Consider the following 19,251-nt stretch of genomic DNA (forward strand, 5'->3'; position numbering starts at 1 on the left):
TATTCAAACATTTTTGCATAAAGAAAAGTTTCTAAATGAAATTAAGAGTTTACATCTAATCCTTCTCTAGTATCTGTTTTTGCTTTGGCCCTATTATTTTCAGTCTGTGTAGGCCAAATTTTATTCCTATTGATTGTTTAGTGTGGGTGGAATAGGTGGGTGGACATTTTTATTGACTAAATGAAAGTATTCTTTCATGAGGCTCATCATCTATTTTCCTGAAATAACAACTCTACATTTTCCAGGTAGCTCCAAGGAAAAATCTCAGCTTCTCTAGACAGCTGCCACAGGATTTTATTTCCATAGTGGTTTAAAGGTCTGAAAATCTTCTTTCTATAATGGCATTACACACACACACATACACACACACACAAATACACACACACTTAATTTGAGAGAGCTTCATTCTTTCCTGTCAAAAAACCAAAACCAAAATAAAACAAACAACCCCCAGATACTTTTTTGAATAAAACCTTCAGAGATAGAGCATTTGCAACTTTCGGATAAAATAAGAGCCCATTGTTTTTCAGTTCCTCCAGACTAAGTGCCAAACCCTACGATATCTAAGCGTTTACACAAGCTGGCTCTGTTGCCATCTCCAACTATCTGTAGTCAACTGCTGACACTGACCTGTCAAGTATAGGAGTTTATAGTTTTTCATGAAATCCTCTATTTTCCTTAATTAGAATGAACATTTTTTTTTTCTCCTGGGTTCCCATAATACTTTGTAATTCTTTATAAAAAATAATAAAATTGTTTTCTATACGGTATTAGGTTGAACCAAATATGATGGCTGATTTTTAAAAAATTTTCAACTTTTCAATTACAGTTGACATACAATATTATATTAATTTCAGGTATACAACATAGTGATTAGACATTTGTATAGCTTATGAAGTGATCACCCTGATGTCTAGTTACCATATGACACCATATGTATTTGTTACAATATTATTGAGTATATCTCCTATGCTGTACCTTACATCCTCATGACTATTACTATATTGCCGGGAGTTTTTTGTAGTTAAAAAATGTACACTTCACATGCTTCAACTTATTATGATTAATTTATATAATTCTGAATACACACACACTCATCTACAGCTATGACGTAGAATCCGAGGTTTACTCTTTGTCATAGTAGCCCTTTAATACAGGTTTGTTGAATTGAACAAAATGAGGTTAAAATGGATTGCATGCTAGGGAAATAGAATCATGTAAATCACAGAATGCAGGTTTTGAATTTCAAAGAAATTGAGAGATTTCAACCTGGTTCTCTGATATGTTAATTTAAGTAGAGGGTGTCAAGGGAATTTGAAGTAATCAAATTACAGATTTTAGATGATGCTGGTTCTAAGCAGAGCAGCTACTCTGTTGCTGATGAGTAGGGGGTATGTACATGTGCTATTTTTAAGTTTTATTTTTTAGTGGATCCAATTTGGATCTTTAATAAATTGAAAGTAAGACAAAGTCTTCCTGCTACAAAAACAATTAGTTTGATTGATTTGGCAGACTAAGCTGACAAAACTTTTTTGTTTATGTGCACTAAAGTTGCAATGGAGAAATTGTATGTTATCTTTATATTGTTTTAATATTGAGATTTAATGAAATTATAATTTAAAAAGTCAGGCAGTTGCAAAATCAATAAACTATTCTTTGAATTTGTTAACTTTTCTGTATAGGCCTGTTCAGCAGATACAACTGGATTATGACAATAGCATTTCTGTTACATATCTGTGCCAAAGACAATAGCATTAGGAATTCAGAAAGAGGAGCATCTTCTGGATTTAATGTATCTGACATGAATTTTTGGTATGAAAAAAGCTTAGTCAGTTTGAAATTCAAGGTCTCTGAATTCTCAATTAGACCTTGGTCTCAAACTGTGGCTAAACAGAATATGAATTAAATTGTGTGAGATAAAGTTGCTGCCCAAATTTTCCTTCAGTAATGAAGGATTACTTCCTAGCTGCTGGAGATGGTACCAGCAGGTGGCCCTCAGCTCTCAGCCCCCTTTGGAAAGTTCTTTGGCAGAGATCTGCATTGTCACAGGTCATATTTCTTCCTAGAGAAGCCTGTATCCTATGCTCATCCCAGCTTCAGAATTTTCTGGGATAGGAATCAGTTGAGTTGACTTTGGCTTTGTTGAAAAGCAACTTCCTTTGCTCAATCTTGCTTTGTTCTCTACTCTTTCCTTATACAAATAATGATCCAATTTCTTGTATGCTTATCTGTCTCATAGTCTATTTTTGTGGAGCCCGATTTATGACAATATCAAATAAGGAAAGAGGAGAGATTTTCTGAACTCATAGAGATTTTAAAAAAATATTACCTTTATTGATTTCAGAGAGAGGAAGGGGAGGGAGAGAGAGAGAAACATCAACGATGAGAGAGTCATTGATCAGCTGCCTCCTGCTCGCCCCCCATTGAAGATCCAGCCCACAACCTGGGCATGTGCCTGACTGGGAATCGAACTGAGATCTCCTGGGATCATAGGTTGATGCTTAACCACTGAGCCACACCAGCCAGGCTGAGCTCATAGAGATTTGAATAAGACTTGAGACTAACGAAAATTAGAAAATCACCAAGTCCTTCCATACTATTGCTAAAGAGGCCCAGACACCATCAGTCCATTTCCCATAGTTGGCAAAACCACAGCAGGAACTTAACTTCACAGGGCCTTATTGTTTTGGCTGCCATTTGGATTAGAGGTTCTGTCTGTCCGTTGTGTTCCTGCTTAGTTGGTTCCAGTGTAAGGTTATCTATATATCTAATCTATAATTGCTCAAGCAAATCAGTTTAATGGAGTGATTACTTGGATCCAGAAAATTCTTCGGAGGCAATGTCCAAATTTGAGTTTGAGATCCTGAACTATTCTAGTTGTACAGGAGTGGTGGTACTTTGCTCTGGCCTTTGGAGTTCCTTGTGAAAGAATTGAAATCCCAGTCATTCTAGAATATACATGAGGGAATATCTGAATTGGATCAGAATCATACTTGGACCATTTCATGCAGTTTGGAGTCTCTGGGCTCATCACTGGAAAGATCCAATTCTCTGGGCTTGCTTTTGTGGTTCATTTCAGGAGAGTATAAAACTGACTGGACCATTGAAAAATTTGTATGTCCTGTGCATTTATTTGAATGACTTCCATATAACATAGAGCATGTGAGTGGTTCCAGGCTAGTTTTGTTGTCAATGCCGTCATTCTGTGTGAAAATGCACCTATCAGAGCCAACCTCCCATTTTGAACTCTCTCTTTTCCTTTTCTTCCGTGTTTTAATTTGTCTTTTATAATTGTCTTTCAGAGATGTTACTAGTTAATTTTTTAAATTAGTACAACTATTCTGAATGGCTCAGCATTTCTGTTGTGAGAAATTTAAGAGAATAGTCAAGATTTTTCTAAATAGAGCTGGTTATCCATTGCCATTGCTGGTTTGACCAGGCTGGTGAGAAGAAACTGGTACTGCCCAGCCCAGAAAGCAGAAGGCATAGGGACTTGGAAGAGTATGGAGGAAGATGATATCCTCTTTACTTTCTTTAGATGTTATATTTTAAAAAAGAAAATAAATTAAATTTTTTCCATATTTCTCAGGAGAGCAGGAAGAGAAAGTTAGATGGAGGCAGAAGAAGCACTTTCTAATAAATATTGTTTCAAATTGAAATGGTCTGTCTTGCTAGGTGATAAATTTCATTGATTATAGTGTTCAAGGATTATCAAAGTATGTGCTTGAGAGAGATTTTCCCTTGGATAGAGAACTGGATGGGATAGACTGCTATATTGGTGCTCCTCAGTGATCACGCCTCCCAGTATTTATACTCTGTGAAATCCTGTTGCTTATTGATGCTGAGCTTGGCCCTGCAACTTGCTCTGGCCAATGGCACATTGGCAAGCATGGTCCAAGCAAAGGCTTGATAAGTTCTTGTATACTGGAGCTTGTCATCTTAGAACACGCCCTCTTTGGAAGTAAGGTGTGCTGTGAAGAAGCCTGGATTAGACTGAAACCTTTGTAATAATCTAGTTATTATTTAATGGGAAAGGAGTAAAGGGAAGACTAGAAAATATAAGCATGCCATTTATACAGCTTTGTTAACTTAACACTCTCCAAGTCTGTTCCCTGCTGATTGGTAGGGGGAGAGACTGGACAAAGGCAGTTTAGATGCATGCCTAATAAGGTCTCAGTGATGTGGGGAGGTCTGTTAGTCATACCTGGGAGTAAGTCGGTAACCAGAATAGGCATGGCCACTGCACGGGCACAAAACCTGACTAAACTCCTAGACAAAGGAGCAAACTATCTTGGTTTTTACTCTTTGCCTTTGGCCCTCTGGCCCTCTTGCAACTCATGTTGCAGGGGGGTGCTCCCCTGCTCCCACATGATCAGTGGCCATGTGGAACCTACCCAATGGACTACTGGATTTTAATAACTGATGCTGAACTAGACCTGGCTGCAACATGGAATGGAAGCTCTGGACACTGGCCTTGCTTTTGGCTTTGCTAAACTCCCAGCTGCACCTTTTCCAGGACTGGGCTAAGGGGCATGGGGCTTTACAACCTGAGGAATGTAACTCCATGCAAATAAAGCCTCTTAGCACATCTCATTCTCCTGTGAGGCTTCTGAAAATGCTTATTTCAGTGGTACCCCAAGGACTTTGCTCCCTCAATCTACAGATAAATTTGATTCTTGGGTAACAAGACTACTCAATATGAGAGATTATTGGAAGGAGGCTAAGCTCCCAATTGAATGCAGCCAAATGAGTGATTTCAGTCATACTACAAAGTGTAGAAAAACTACCCAAGCAAGCTCAGAATTATGAGAAATAATACATCGTTGTAAACCACTAAATTTTGGGGTGGTTTATTATGCAAGTGTACATAATGGAAATACTGATTTATGTAATCTCTGGGATCCTCCACAATTCTTTTGTTCTCCAACTAATTTTAAATAGTGGGAGGAAGAACTTAAATAGATGAAAAAGCATATGGTTTTAAGCCACCCTCTGAGATATTGTGGTTCATTCCTTTGCATTGGGAAAATGCATATTTAAACTAGCTCTACTTCGTGACAATCTGACTAGTACATAAATACCTCCCACAGAAGGAAACCTTATCTATCCTCTTGTGCTGACTAATCCTGATTGTCTGGCAGATTGTGTGGATGTGGGGATGGTTTCTGCCTTAAGACTGAGATGAAAATGAAGATACCAAAATTGCCCTCAAATTGTCACGTTTCTGAATCTTCAATAGATGTTAAATGTAAATTAATCAACATTGATTGATACCATAAACTGTTTTCTCATATATTAAATGAGGTTCCACTACCAGTTAGTAGGAGAAAAGAAGTAAACAGAATATAAATCAATGTGTCCTTCAAAAATAAATTTGATAGGATTTTACATTTGACTTACTTTTTAAAAATAACTATTAAGTGCTCTTCCTTTTAAAGAAATTTTTAAAGAAATTCTTGCTAATCAAAGTTTACTTTTTGTTCTTCCCATTAGAGTTACAAACAGGCAGTATAAGGGGAAGATACAGATCTTCCCCCTGATGAGTTTGATTTGTTTTGAATGTTGGCAATTTCACAGTCACAATTTTAACTTAGCCTTTAGGACAGTTTTTATGATTTCAATAAATAAAACCATGATAAGGGGAAGATCAACACATTGCAGTTTGCTTGTATTATGTGCCTTCATAATACACATATTATGGGGCTGTAGCAAGAAGATATGTTTATTTTTGTTGTTAATTGCTTAAGGCTGGCTGATTAGCACTTTCTCTAGTTTCTTCAGTCTGAACTTTCTTTTGGTTCCTTAAATGCTCTGCTACAAACTGGCACTAAAAATACTGCTATGCCCAGCCGGGCGTGGCTCAGCGGTTGAGCATCAACCTAGGATCCAGGCGATCGGGGTTCGATTCCCGGTCGGGGCACGTGCCCGGGTTGTGGGCTCCATCAATGACTCTCTCATCATTGATGCTTCTATCTCTCTCTCCCTCTCCTTTCCTTTCTCTGAAATCAATAAAGATATATTGAAAAAAAAATACTGCTATGAGTAGTGCCTGTGTTCAGCTAACTCACGCTGATGTAGTCAAGGTCCCAAGTTCAGCCCCATGAACAAGCCCACGTCTACTGGTTCCTGACACTTAGCTGGACCCATCATCACCCTAGTCATCACCTCACATGTGGAACCCAAGGAAACAAGATGAGGGACCAAGGATATCTCGGGCATACTCATCACTCCTTCTGGAAAAATACCTAAATACTGAGTCCCTGTTTCAAATTTAAGGAGCACTCAATGAGATAAACAGAAGAATCACGTAATAGAACATCTTGTGGAGGAAGTGTGAGGGGAAAATGGAAGTGATGACAAGAGGAAACTGACTTCTCTCGTGTTAGTGAAGGGCAATGGTGACATTGTCCTGTGTACTTCATATTGGCATCAAGAGACTCTGAAGGGTCACTAACAGAGTGCAGGGGCTGGGGGTGGGGTCCAAACTGAGAGGCCATGAGCTGGAGCTGTGTAGGACTGGTCTGACATAAGAGCAGGTGGGAAGAAAAGAGGCATCGGGGCAGGTTCCAGTCTGCTCTAGGAGAGAAGGCTTGAATGCTGGCCTCCCGGCCTCCCTGGTGTCTGAACTCCATCGTCAGTATTCTGGTATTCTTTGGATTTTCTTACAGTCATTCAGTGCTATGTAAAAACTATACTTCCTATGTTATGTCTATTCTCTTACAAGTTTACCTCTTGTAACTTAAGCGAGAAGCCCGTCACCAATAACAAAATGCTGTGGTTCTCATTTTCTTTCCTCCAACACCTTTCCAACTGACCAAGAACTTGACTTTATTTGCCAACCTATCCCTTCCCTAGAGAATAAAAAAGTGTGGGACTGTGTGTGTTTAGGGGGTGGAAAACTTGAAGGGCAGCAGCTGTTGGTGTTCATTATAAAGCTAGTCAAAGTTTGTACATCTTCAAAAGAAATATCAGATGTTAGATTCCTTATCATCATGTATTTTCTTTCTTTTTTTTTTTTAAATATATCTTTATTGATTTCAGAGAGAGGAAAGGAGAGGGAGAGAGAGAGACAGAAACATCAGTGATGAGAGAGCCATTGATCGAGCCCACAACCTGAGCATGTGCCCTGACGGGAATCGAACCCCGATCGCCTGGATCCTAGGTCAATGCTCAACTGCTGAGCCACGCCCAGCCAGGCTCCATCATGTATTTTAAAAGTCAGTTCATCTATGTCTAAGGGAAAATATGTAATTTTTAATGCCACTTTCATACTAAAGAAATATTAAAATAGCTTGAAAAGAATAAAACACTAATACATATTGAATACTTATTGTTTTCTTTATTTTTTTATTAACTAATTTATTCATCTAACAAACCTATAAGATAGATCCTGTTATTATCCATATTAGCAACTGAGAAAATGGAGATGTAGAAAAATCATGGAGCTGGTCCAAAGGCACTGGCAGAGTAAAGATGTCCACAAATTCTTTGACACGCTCCTATTGAGAGGAATCCCCTCTCCTTGAACCTGGTAGGCCCCGTGTCTGCCTTGACTAAAAGAATATGACAGAAACAATGTTTTGCCAGTGTTTGGGTCCAGGACTGAAGGGTTTGGCAATTTCCACTTCCTATCTCTTGGAACACTTGCTCTTGGAGCCCTGAGACACATATAAAGGTCTGATGACTAGAGGCTGAAAGGAGCCAAGTGGAGGGACAACAGGTAGGACTGATGCCTGGCGAGTCCCCAGTTGTCATAGCTATAGCTCCCAAGCTGTTCAAGTAACCCAGCCAATGACCCAGACATTGTGGTACATACATAAACATTTCCTGCTATGCCATCAGAATTTCTGACTCACAGATTCATGAGGAAAAGAAATGATTACTGTTTTAAGCCGCAGTGTGTTGGGGCAATTTGTTATGCAGCAATAGATAAGCAGAATAGTCACACAGATATTAAGCCTACAACCCAAGTAGATTCAACCCAAGTGACCTGGCTGCAGAGTATATTTTCTTAATGAGTATTCTATACAATGTATGTGTGACGCAAGATGTTGTGCCATCTTAGTTCAAACAGCAGTTCTCCCATCTCTGCAACACACTGTGCATGGACTTTTCCATTAGCCTACTTCATTTTCCTCCAAAGCTCTATAGTCACCTGACTATATGTTGTGTGCTTGTGTTCATCTTGTTTACTGTCAATCTTCCTCCAACCCCACTTGAATGGACCATACACAAAAGTAGAGGTTTCCCTGAGCTATTGCCCACTGCTACGTTCCCAGAACCTACAGTAGTGCCTGGCATGAAGTAGACACTAAATATTTATTTATTTATTATTTTTATTGTTGACACTATTACAAATGTCCCCCATAAGAGTAGCAGGATACAAAACTAATATGCAGAAATCAGTGGCATTTTTATACACCAATAATGAATAATCAGAAAGAAAAACTTTAAAAAAAAATCTCATTTACTATTGCAACAACAACAAAAATAAGGTACCTAGGAATAAATTTAACCAAGGAGGCAAAAGACCTGTACTCAGAAAACTATAAGGCATTGAAAAAAGAAATTGAGGAAGATACAAATAAGTGGAAGCATTTACTGTGTTCATGGATTGGAACAATTAACATCATTAAAATGTTTATACTACCCAAAGCAATCTATAGAGTCAACACTGTTCCTATTAAAATACCTATGGCATGTTTCACAGATGTATTAGGTGAATGAATAAATGATAGAAATGTTCCACTTTAAAGTGAGGAAAATTGGAAATTGCTTTTGTTTCAGCCACCTGAGACATTCTGTGTAGCTACAGTGGTTCACTCTTCAGGGAGGAGAAAGAGAAAGGTCAGAAAAAGAGGGTACTGCACACAGAAAATATGGATGATACGTTAACCTCATAAAACAATTACCTGAGTTTAACCCAGACCCGGGAAAGCCAGAATGGCAAATGCTGAAAGAGCAGTTGTGATGAGCTGCATGTGATTGAAGGCGGTATTTTTTTCTGGCTGCAAACCTGGTAGTGAAATCTGCAGTGAGGATGTGCAGAGGAGCGCCGTCCCACAGAAGGGTGGGGTAGGGGTTCAAATGTGACATGACACAACTTGGGAGAAGTTGAGCAAGACTAGATGCCTCCAAAAGTTACTTTGGCTGAAGTAATTAATAGGCCAAAATGAAATTATCTTTTTGGTTATAGAAGAAAGGTAACTAGATAAGGTAACTAGGTCTTTCTAGGAACCCTAGAGCAAAGATTGCCCTCTTCAGATCCTGGTGAGGTATTATGGAAAAGAAATCCATATGATAGTGAACTATAGTACTGTTATTACGTTGAAAGTATATGACATAAAGTGAGGTCCTGTTATTATACTATATCACCCAGAGAGATTTTGTAAATGAACTGTTCAATAGGGAGACAGCGACAAGTAGGGAAATACCTCCAAATATAGCCTTTCTCAGCTGATTTATTCTGTGTGTTAGTCATTCTGGTTTCCAGAAGAAAGAGTTAATTTCCAGAAGAATGATGTAACAGATTTAAACACTTTAATGAATTATAAAAAATGATGTCACTAAGAAATTATCAGCTTCTACATCAACTGAGGAGGCTGCAGTTAGACCAAAGCTAAATATATTCCAGTAGGTGTGCTGCAGTGGGAACTGGGAAACTGCTCTCCATATGGTGTGGGTGAGTATTAAGTTCCCTCAGGAAATTTAAACAATTCTCTGTGGGCACATAAATCATATTTCATGATGTGAGTTTTAGAATTGTTTTCAAAAGTTGGCACATAAAACCCAAACTGTAGCTTTAGTCTAAAATAAAGAGAAGACAAAATTGATGAAACAGACTCAGAGAACAGACTGACAGCTGTCAGAGGGGAGGGGGGTTGTGGGGCTGGGTGAAAAAGGTGAAGGGATTTAAGTAAGTAAGTAAATAAATAAATTAAAAAGAAGAAGAATTTCCTCTAGACACAAATAGTTTAACATTTCTGAGAAAAGAGAATTTGGATGCTATTCATTTTAAGGAACTGAAAGACAGAAGTTTATGGTTAGTTTTACTTAATGAGTGAATATTTTTCTAATTCCATAAGTTGGTCTGATAGGGTAACGTCAAACATGGAACACAGTTCACAAGAAAGCCATGCGTTTCACTAATTCTGCAGTCTGCATAAGCACTCGTGAAAAGCAGATGTCAGTGACTTGGGCCAAGAGTTGGGAACTGACTTACCAGATGTCCAATTCAGCCATATTTGTTTATTCATTGCTATCAAAATGTCTTAAGAACTCTGATCCTCCTGCATTCATATCATTTGTTTTAGTTTACCTTCAAAAGACAGGGGCTAATGCAAATAGTTAAAAAATGAAGATAAATTCCAACATAGTTTCATGCATGTATTTCCATAAATCTTGAAAAATATTAGTGACTTGTGGTGCTTTTTATTTTCCCAGGACAAAATTGGCATGTAATTGAAATGATATTTTTCATAACCTTACATTCTATATCTTCACTGTCCAATTAGGAAACAAAAAGCCTATTTAAAAAGAAATTTGTTGTTTTTGTATTACGAGCAAATATAGCGCAATTCATTGTGGGAATTACTTATTAATTCATTAAATTCTATAGCTTTCATGGCTGAGTAATAGTCAACATTAACACTGTTCTTCTAGGTGCTAGGCACTGTTTAATTACTTTACTTGTATTAACGTGATTGATCCTTATATCAACTTACTCCCATTTCATAGATGAGAAAATAAAGGCACAGAGATTTTGGGTAAGTGGAATCCAGGAGCTAGTAAGTGACCAAGCTGGAGTTAGAATACAGGCAGTCTGACTTGCCAGTCTGTGCTCATAACTGGGATGCTCCACTGCTCCTCTAACCCTGCCCGGTATGTGGTGATTTTGCATTTTGCTTCATAGCTTTTTCAACTGAATTAGTATGTCACTGCTGAAATAGTATCAGTTAATCTATTAAAAAGTAAAGATGTTTTCCTTCTGTATGCTCTTGTTGTGGAAAACACCAGAATTAACATTTTATGGCTGGTTTGGAGGTGACTTGTAAGAAATAGATTTCTTTAGGTTAATAGGAAGTCAGCACTGTGGGGGTGTGTGTCTATGTGAGAGGAAATAGCTTAACCATAGCAGCTTGTCAGAAGGAAGTGATTCAAAGTGACATTTAGAGCGTCTCAGTGTAGCTCCCATGTGCTCCTGTTGCCTGTGATGAGGGCTATGGGAAGAAAAGCAAGTAGCCCATTCTAGCGCTCGAGTGATCTCATGTAGCTGTGAGGAGCATGGATAAATAAAGTGGTACTGCTCTTCTACAGCTGGGGAAATTGAGGACTGGAACCTGCTTCTAGGTATTAAGAGAAAACAGAGGCTGAGCCAGTTTGAGAAATAAAAATTTAGAATTATATAAAATTAGACTGGAGAGGTTAGGAGATTACAGTACTCAACCGTCTCATTTTACAGATGAGCAGATGATCTCAGTGGTTTTACAGATTTTTAAAAATGTATGTGTCTGTTTGTATATCTGTGTTTACCTTATCTTGTTCCCCCAAACCCACAAACACAAGTATGGTGTGGAAGAACTTTTATGAGCAAGGGAATTATGATGGAGAGGAAATAAAGGTTAGAATGCGAGTGACAACGACAGGTGAAGTTAGTCCACAAATGTGTGTTCTGAGTTCCCAAACACTGTTAGAGGGCCACAGATTTGGCCCTCAGGCCTCTTGTGGCCAACACCAAGAAACATGAGCCACACAGAGAGGGGTGTGTTTATAAAATGAACAATATCCTCAACGAATAAATACCGTAAGCTGCATCAGACTCTTTCTTTACCATAACTCTGTGCAGGCTGTTGGCAGAACAAATCGGCACAGTTTAGCAGGAGAATTTTATGAGCAGCTGAAGCAATGAAGGCCAGTTACGAGGGCGCCCCATCCATGATCTTAATTTAAGGACAAAGTTTCAACTTTTAGAAGAATGAATAGACAACATATAATTCAGGCAGTTCTGTAAAATGCGTTTTTCTCTCAATCAAGCTTTTAACTAAAAGTGTCAAGTAGCAGTGAGTTTGACATTATCCTTTCAAATAAATGTTGGGGGACACAGGTAGTCTGTGTTCTGGTTAAGTGCAGCCCCGTATATCCATAAGCATTATTGGAATGCCACACTGTAGCAGCTCTAGTGTTCTCCTTTGCACATCTGTTCTGCAGTCTAATATTTATACTTTGACAATGTATTTTTACATTAGAATTACAAATTTGCATGTATTAGAGCAGGAGACCACTCCAACTGCACAGAGTGATTGGCTGAGTAAGGGCTGGGGAATAAAGCAAGATTTTCCCTAAAAATAACTTTGAATTTGTTCCAGCACATGAATAGATAAGTGACTGAGAGCCCCTCAAATCACAGTCACAAGAATCTTAGTTTAGAACAATTTCAAAGTGGGTGTTAACAAATGCCCACTGTGGCCTTAAAACTAAACCTCAGGAAGGGATTCATAGATCATCTACACTCTAAACAACATAATTTTCTACAGAATGCTCCAAGGCAAAATGGTTACAAAAATATACCCCTAATGCCTGGAGGAGCTGTGTCCATATAGATATATAACCATGTATAAATCCATATGGGATGTACCTCTGGTGACTATATGTCCTGGTGACCTGGATAGTGTAGGACAATGCCTGTTTCCTAGCATGCTTGTTAAAAGTACCTTCTTTATTATCGAAAACATTCTGGCTCCTATGATGCCTTTTGGTAAAATTTGTAATTATAGATGATGTTTACTGAAAATCTTATACTAATGTTAAATATTTTCCCAGGAATGTTGCTTTCATGTTTCTTATTGGTTTTGTCTCCTGCATTTGGGAAGATGAAAAAAAAAATGATCATAGAAAAATTTGAAAAATGATTCAAACTTTAATTTTAACACGATGTTGAATACCTTGAATTTGTGTGTGTGTGTATATTATGCTAATTTTAAACTTTGGAGGTATTTCAGGGTTGTAAAGATTTACTGACATTGCAGTTATCCTGGAAGTGCCCATTTGTCTCTGAAGGTGAAATGAAACCAAATAAAGTACTTCCACTGGAAGGTGTATATTGGCCTTATAACTGTATGTCATTCCTCTAAATGTGAAATAAAAGTATAAATCCTGACACACATACAACAAAGTGTCCTGGCTTTGATGATAAATTATATGATCATGTTACTCTTACCTGATTATTGTTTTTTGGAGTCATTGCCAAGGAGAAGTACACACACGCTGCCATATTATAAGTTGATGTGTTCCTTGAGCAATTCTGAAGGAAAGAAAATCTTCCCCCAAGAGCTCTATATAGATTGAACTTTAAAAAAATAATTAGCAGTGCAATGAGAAAGTAATGTCCTGATACAATCAAAGAGTTGGCTGGGATTTGCAAAGTTCAGAGCGATTGACGTTGGTTTGTCCAGCTGGGACAAGCATACAGCTTAAAGATCAACTTGAATTGACTTTCTATGACCTCTTTCACCAAATTTATACTCTAGTAAATTCAGACCTATTATACCTAGGGACTAAAGTCAGGCACTTCCTCAAGAATTTATATACACAAGTTCTTTTGAAGCAAAGAGATTTAAAATTACAGAGATGGATCCTGACTCCAAGAATTGTGGCTCAGTTTCCTTGTACAGATGCTAATATAACTATAGTTGTGGATGTTTTAAAATGTGAAGCGATGCATTTGACTTGAAATTTTCCCATTGGTGGAGAAAACATGTAATCATTTTTCCAAGGAACTTCAGACTCCTCTAGCCTGTAGTAGAATTGATCCTCCCTCCTTTGTGTGCCTGCTGAATCTTCTATAGATACCTATTATATTTACCTGCCACCATCACGTATTAAAGTTATTTGTTTATATACTCATTGCCCATCAGATTTGCATTCTATAGTAGCAAGGACCATGTCTTATTTGCCTCAGTTTTTCTAGTGCCTAGTACAGGTCTCTGTTGAATAAATGGAAGAATGTGTTTTATCCATTTATCTGACAATCCTTAAGGAGCAATTTTTTCCCCCCACTACACCGTCTGCATAATATGCCATAGCCTTTGTGATGTGGAATGGTAAATGTAGTTTACTCATCCCCTAATCCCAACTCAGTACAAGGGTATGCCATTATGGCATGCTTAGCATTTAGACCAGCACTCAGCCCATAGAAAGTTCCTAAAAACTATCTGTTGGATGGAAGACAAATACATAAATGGCTTAATTCACTCCATAGAAATGTTCTTAAGAAGTTAAATGTACCTCAAAGTGCTTAGGAATTTTTCACATTCATGATACTCTCTTAAACTTGTCAACTCTGTGAAAAGTTATTTTATAAAGCAAAGAATTCTACTGCAAAAAAAAGTCAGTTATGATTGCTAGTTTTTATTTCTGTACATATATTTGGGATTCATATACTATTCTAATTAAATGAATTTGAGGAAATACTTTTAAAATATATATCTTTTCATAAGTGAAAAGAATTTTTTGATTATATGACAGACATTTACAACTCATATTTACTAAATATTAGTTTTTCATTTTTGCCTTAAATAATTTTATTTTTATTTATTAATTTTTAAAAATAAATCTTTATTGATTTTGGAGAGAGGAAGGGGGGAGAGAGAGAGAGAGAGAAAGAGAGAGAGAGAGAGGGAAATGTCAGTGAAGAGAGAGTCATTGATTGGCTGCCTCCTGCACGCCCCCGACTGGGGATCGAACCTGCAACCCGGGCATGTGCCCAGATCAGGAATCGACCTCGATCTCCTGGATCTTAGGTTGATGCTCAACCGCTGAGTTATGCCCAGCCGGGCAGATAATTTTATTTTTAAAGAAATAAATCTTTAAAGTTATAAGTAAGACTTTCCTCTCCCTCCCATTTCTTTTACTTCCAGAGATAACCACTATCCTGAAGTTAGTATTTGTTCCTGATACATATTTTTACTACTTATATGTCTGTGTTATCCGTAAAAAGAGTATTGTGCAAAGAGTTTTTAAATTTTACATGAGTGGTATCCTATAAATCCTTTTACAAATTGCCCTATTAATTTAATATTTTGTTTTCAATATTTATCTGTACTGATATATGCAGATCTAATTCATTCATACTAACTGTTGTATTCTATTGTATGAGTCCACCATGGCTTATTTATTCCATTACTGATAGACACATTAAGCTTATTTTTATATTTCTCTAATTATGAACCATATAGCAATAAAATCCTGGTACATATCTTGTTGAGTATATATGTAACTTTTTCTAGGATATGTTAATATAAAAAGGAATTTCTGAATTTTCTGGCTAATTGTGTTATTAGCTTTGTAATGTGGGTATAGCATTTACACTACCACCAGCATTGTATAACCATTCTTATTTTCCCATCTCACCAATTCTTGGCATAATCAGACTAAATTTTTGTCAGTGTAAGTGTGAAATATCTCACTGGTACCTAGTAAGATTGAAATCTCTTTTTAAAAATATGTTTTTATTGATTTCAGAAAGAGAAAGGGAAAGGGAGAGAGAGACAGAAACACAGATGAGAAAGAAACATTGATTGTCTGCCTCCTGCACGTGCCCCACTGGGGACCCAGCCTGCAACCTGGTCCTGTGCCCTGACGAGGAATCGAACCGTCAGCCTCTTGGTGCATGGGTCAGTGCTCAGCCACTCAGCCACACCAGCCAGCCTCTTTTCACTTTCTTAAAAGTGCCTTTTGATGCAAAAAGTTTTTAATTTTGATGAAGTCTAGTTTATCTTTTCCTTTTGTTGCTTCTACTTTTGGCATCATATATAAAATCCATTTCCTAAACCAAGGTCATAAAGATCTAATCCTCTGTTTTCTCCTAAGAGTTTTATAGTTTAGGTCTTACATGTAAATCTTTCTTTAAGTATAGATTTATTAAATTTATTCTACAGATGACTTGATTACTTTATCAATTTGATTCTCTTTTAAGTAGTATCTTTTGTTTAACCATTATAATTAGTTTTAATTTTAATAACAAATTTTCTTTTCGAAAATTTACATATACTTTTTTATAGTATGCTTAGCTATATTTTCTATTCCATCTTTAATACCTTGTTTTTATTTTAAACATAGTTATAGTGTTTTCCATGTTAGTATATTTTGTTAACTATTGGTTGTGCTAATCCTCTTGTCTGTGAGTCTGCCAACTCTCACTCATGGTAAGTTATTTTCTTGAGCAGTTTATGACTTTTGCCTTGTAAATTTTTCTAACGAGATTATTATTTTCAATCAGTCCTGAGGGTTGTGAAAGTGTTTCTCAAGAGCAGTCTTATGTTTGCTTTAGGTGCATATTTGAATAGCCTTACCACTCTAGGGCCATTTAAAAAAAATAATTGGTTTCAGGATTTTCACACCACTTATGACACTGCCTAAGGTGTCAATTTATATTTGATATCTTATTAATTATTTGTTCCCAGAGTCTTGGGCAGAGATTTACTTCTTGGGAAGATGGGGTTTTCTATTCCTAGCCTCTTTAGGATGATGGGTTTTGGAAGAGGCTATCAATCTGGTTTATTGCAAAGCTTTGAGGCAGTTGTCTTCTTTTTAGTGTTATATTAAAGCCCCAACTCCTTGCCCCCAGGATCTATATCATCAACCATTATTCCCCCCAGTCTTTCAAAGTTCCCTCTCATGACTTTACAACTCTGACTTTAAATGACTCTTCATTTTTGGTGTTTGAAAATCTTATTCACTTATTTAGCAGATTTTTATTGAGCACCTACAATATATATCAGGTACTGTTCTAGAATTTGTTGTATTATAAATAAATATATATATTTCTATTTTTAGAAATTTATATTCCAGCAATAGAAAGTAAATATATAATAAAAAAGTAAATTACATACAGCCTTAAAAAGTGATGTGATCTGGGGAAATAAGAAAAAAAAAGCCACTTAAAAAGATCAGATATGGTGGAAGAAGGGAGGCAAATTGGAGTATCAAGTAGTGTTTTCGGGGTAAAATCTGAGCGAAGGCTTAAAGGAAATGATGTAAGAGCATCAGCTTTCTAGGAGAATAGTTTCACACAAACAAAACAGCAAAGTAAAGACCTCCTTGTGTGAATGAACATGCTTCATACGTTCCAGAAGTAACATGGGGCAGTGTTACTAGAGCTGACGAGTTAAGAAGCAGAGTCCAAGGAGAGGAGCCCAAGGAGACAACACGAGAGCATAGACCATGCAGATCTTGAAAGCTATTGTACAGACTCTGGCTTTTGGTCTGAGCTTTGAAAGGAGTAATGACACGATCTGACATGTTCTAAGAAGACCACTTTGGTTACGTCTGTCTTGAGAACAGGTTGTAGGGGACAAGGGTTGAGGTAGGGAGACCTGCTGGGAGGGTACTGAAGTAATCCAGGAACAAGATGATGAAACCTAAACATCATGGTAGAGGTAACAAGATACAGGCAGCACAGCTTCCTGTATGGATCTGGCTATGAGAGAAAAAAACAAAAGAGTCAAAGACAACTCTCCACCTTCCTTTCAGCTTAGCTCTCTATATAGTATTCATTATCATTATTTTCTTAAATCTAGTGTTTTTCTCTGATCTTAGGAGAAGGATAACTCTGTGTTAGTTACTTCAGCTAACCATCTTCTGGGACTTGAAGCCAATGAAATGAGTTCTGAAATATTACCTTCTGTTTAAATGCGTCTTTAAAAGTTTCGTTGTACATTCCTAGAAGTTTTGGCAAGTCCCAGATCGTTAAAGAAAGTCAGAGTGCTGACTGTTCGATCCTTTTGAAGAGCTGCTCAGGATGTACTCACCACAAATGGATCGAAACAACAGCAGATAGCTCTGTGAGGAGAGGGGCTCTTAATCCATTAGACACTTCCTGGCAAAGAAATAAGTATCTGAAAAAATATACAGGTAGGGTTTTCATCTCAACAATTGGCATAATGCAGATATAGGTATGTTACTTTTCTTGTGTTTTCCTTCAACAAAAGAAAACAATTAGGAGTATTTAAAAAGGCTATTTCATTAGATAACACAATTCTTTTGCTTGAGCAAAATATTCCACAGTGACGAGGTCTTTTTATATTTATTGTGGTGTAGTCTCTTGGTAAACAGTGTCTGAGATTACCAAGTGCTTTGGGGTCAAGAGACCATAACTAAGGCGTCACGCAATACAGAAAAAAAATCAAAATCTTTTGTAGTGTTTGAAAAACTATATTAGTATTTTGTAGTCTTGAAAAATTAAAGAAAATTTATACTTACAACCTAAGGTGGATGTAGCACAATGATTATTACTCCCACGATAACCATTCCCCTTCTGTATGAGAAAGCCATTTCCATTTTTTGGTCATTAGCCAAAATGAGTCAGCCAAGTAAAATCGTGGACACTGTAGCAGACAGACACCTATTCATGAAAAGTGTGCAGTGATCGCCCTTCAAACACTGATTGTCTTACTCACAGTTTTCAGGGCTTGCCCTCCAGCCCCCAACTTCTGCTTCCCTGTCGCAGTTGAAATGGAAAGAGATCAAGGCAAGGGAGCTCCTTTTTCAGAGTGTTGCTTATTGCAAAGGGATGGCAAAATTATAACATTTGCCTAAACAGTTATTCTTCTCAAATCTCTGGGGTTCACTAAAACCTATTGTTTGTTTAAAGAAGTATTGTGATCCTCATAGTGTCTATAAGTAACCTGTTACTATTCTATTTTCCACTAAGGACAGTGGCTCTTAAACCTTGCCCTGGGCCTACCCCCAGAGTTCTGATCCCAGAGGTTTGGGATGGGGCCCCAGACGTACATTTCTAGCAAGTTCCCAGTTTGCTTGGGACCAGGAACCATGCTTTGCCTGTCTCAAGGCAATGGTTTTCAAGGTTGGGCACACCTTCAATCACTTGGAGAGCTTTCAGAAATCCCAAATAACTGTCTGCATCCCAGACCAATTAAATCAGGATTCTGAGGGTGGGACCTAGCATCAGAATTTTTAAAGCTTCCCAGGTGACAGTATGTGGCCAAGTGAGAAAACCTCTGCCTTGAGGGCTTCCGAATGGCCCTGAATGCACAGATGCAGCTGACATAATGATTGCCACTGTGCTGCCTGTGGACTTGGGCGAGTTTTCACCAGATCTCCGTTAACTCCCCCCTTGAAGCAAAGCTTTGCTGTGTGAAATGAGAAGTAAAGCACTATGCAAATATAGAACTCTCAGCGTCAAACTCACATGTTGATGCATGTAAATTTAACAAAGAGTAGAATTTCCCCAAA

The sequence above is a fragment of the Miniopterus natalensis genome, chromosome 7 (genome assembly GCF_054644295.1).
Source record: "Miniopterus natalensis isolate mMinNat1 chromosome 7, mMinNat1.hap1, whole genome shotgun sequence".
NCBI classification, from domain to species: domain Eukaryota; kingdom Metazoa; phylum Chordata; class Mammalia; order Chiroptera; family Miniopteridae; genus Miniopterus; species Miniopterus natalensis.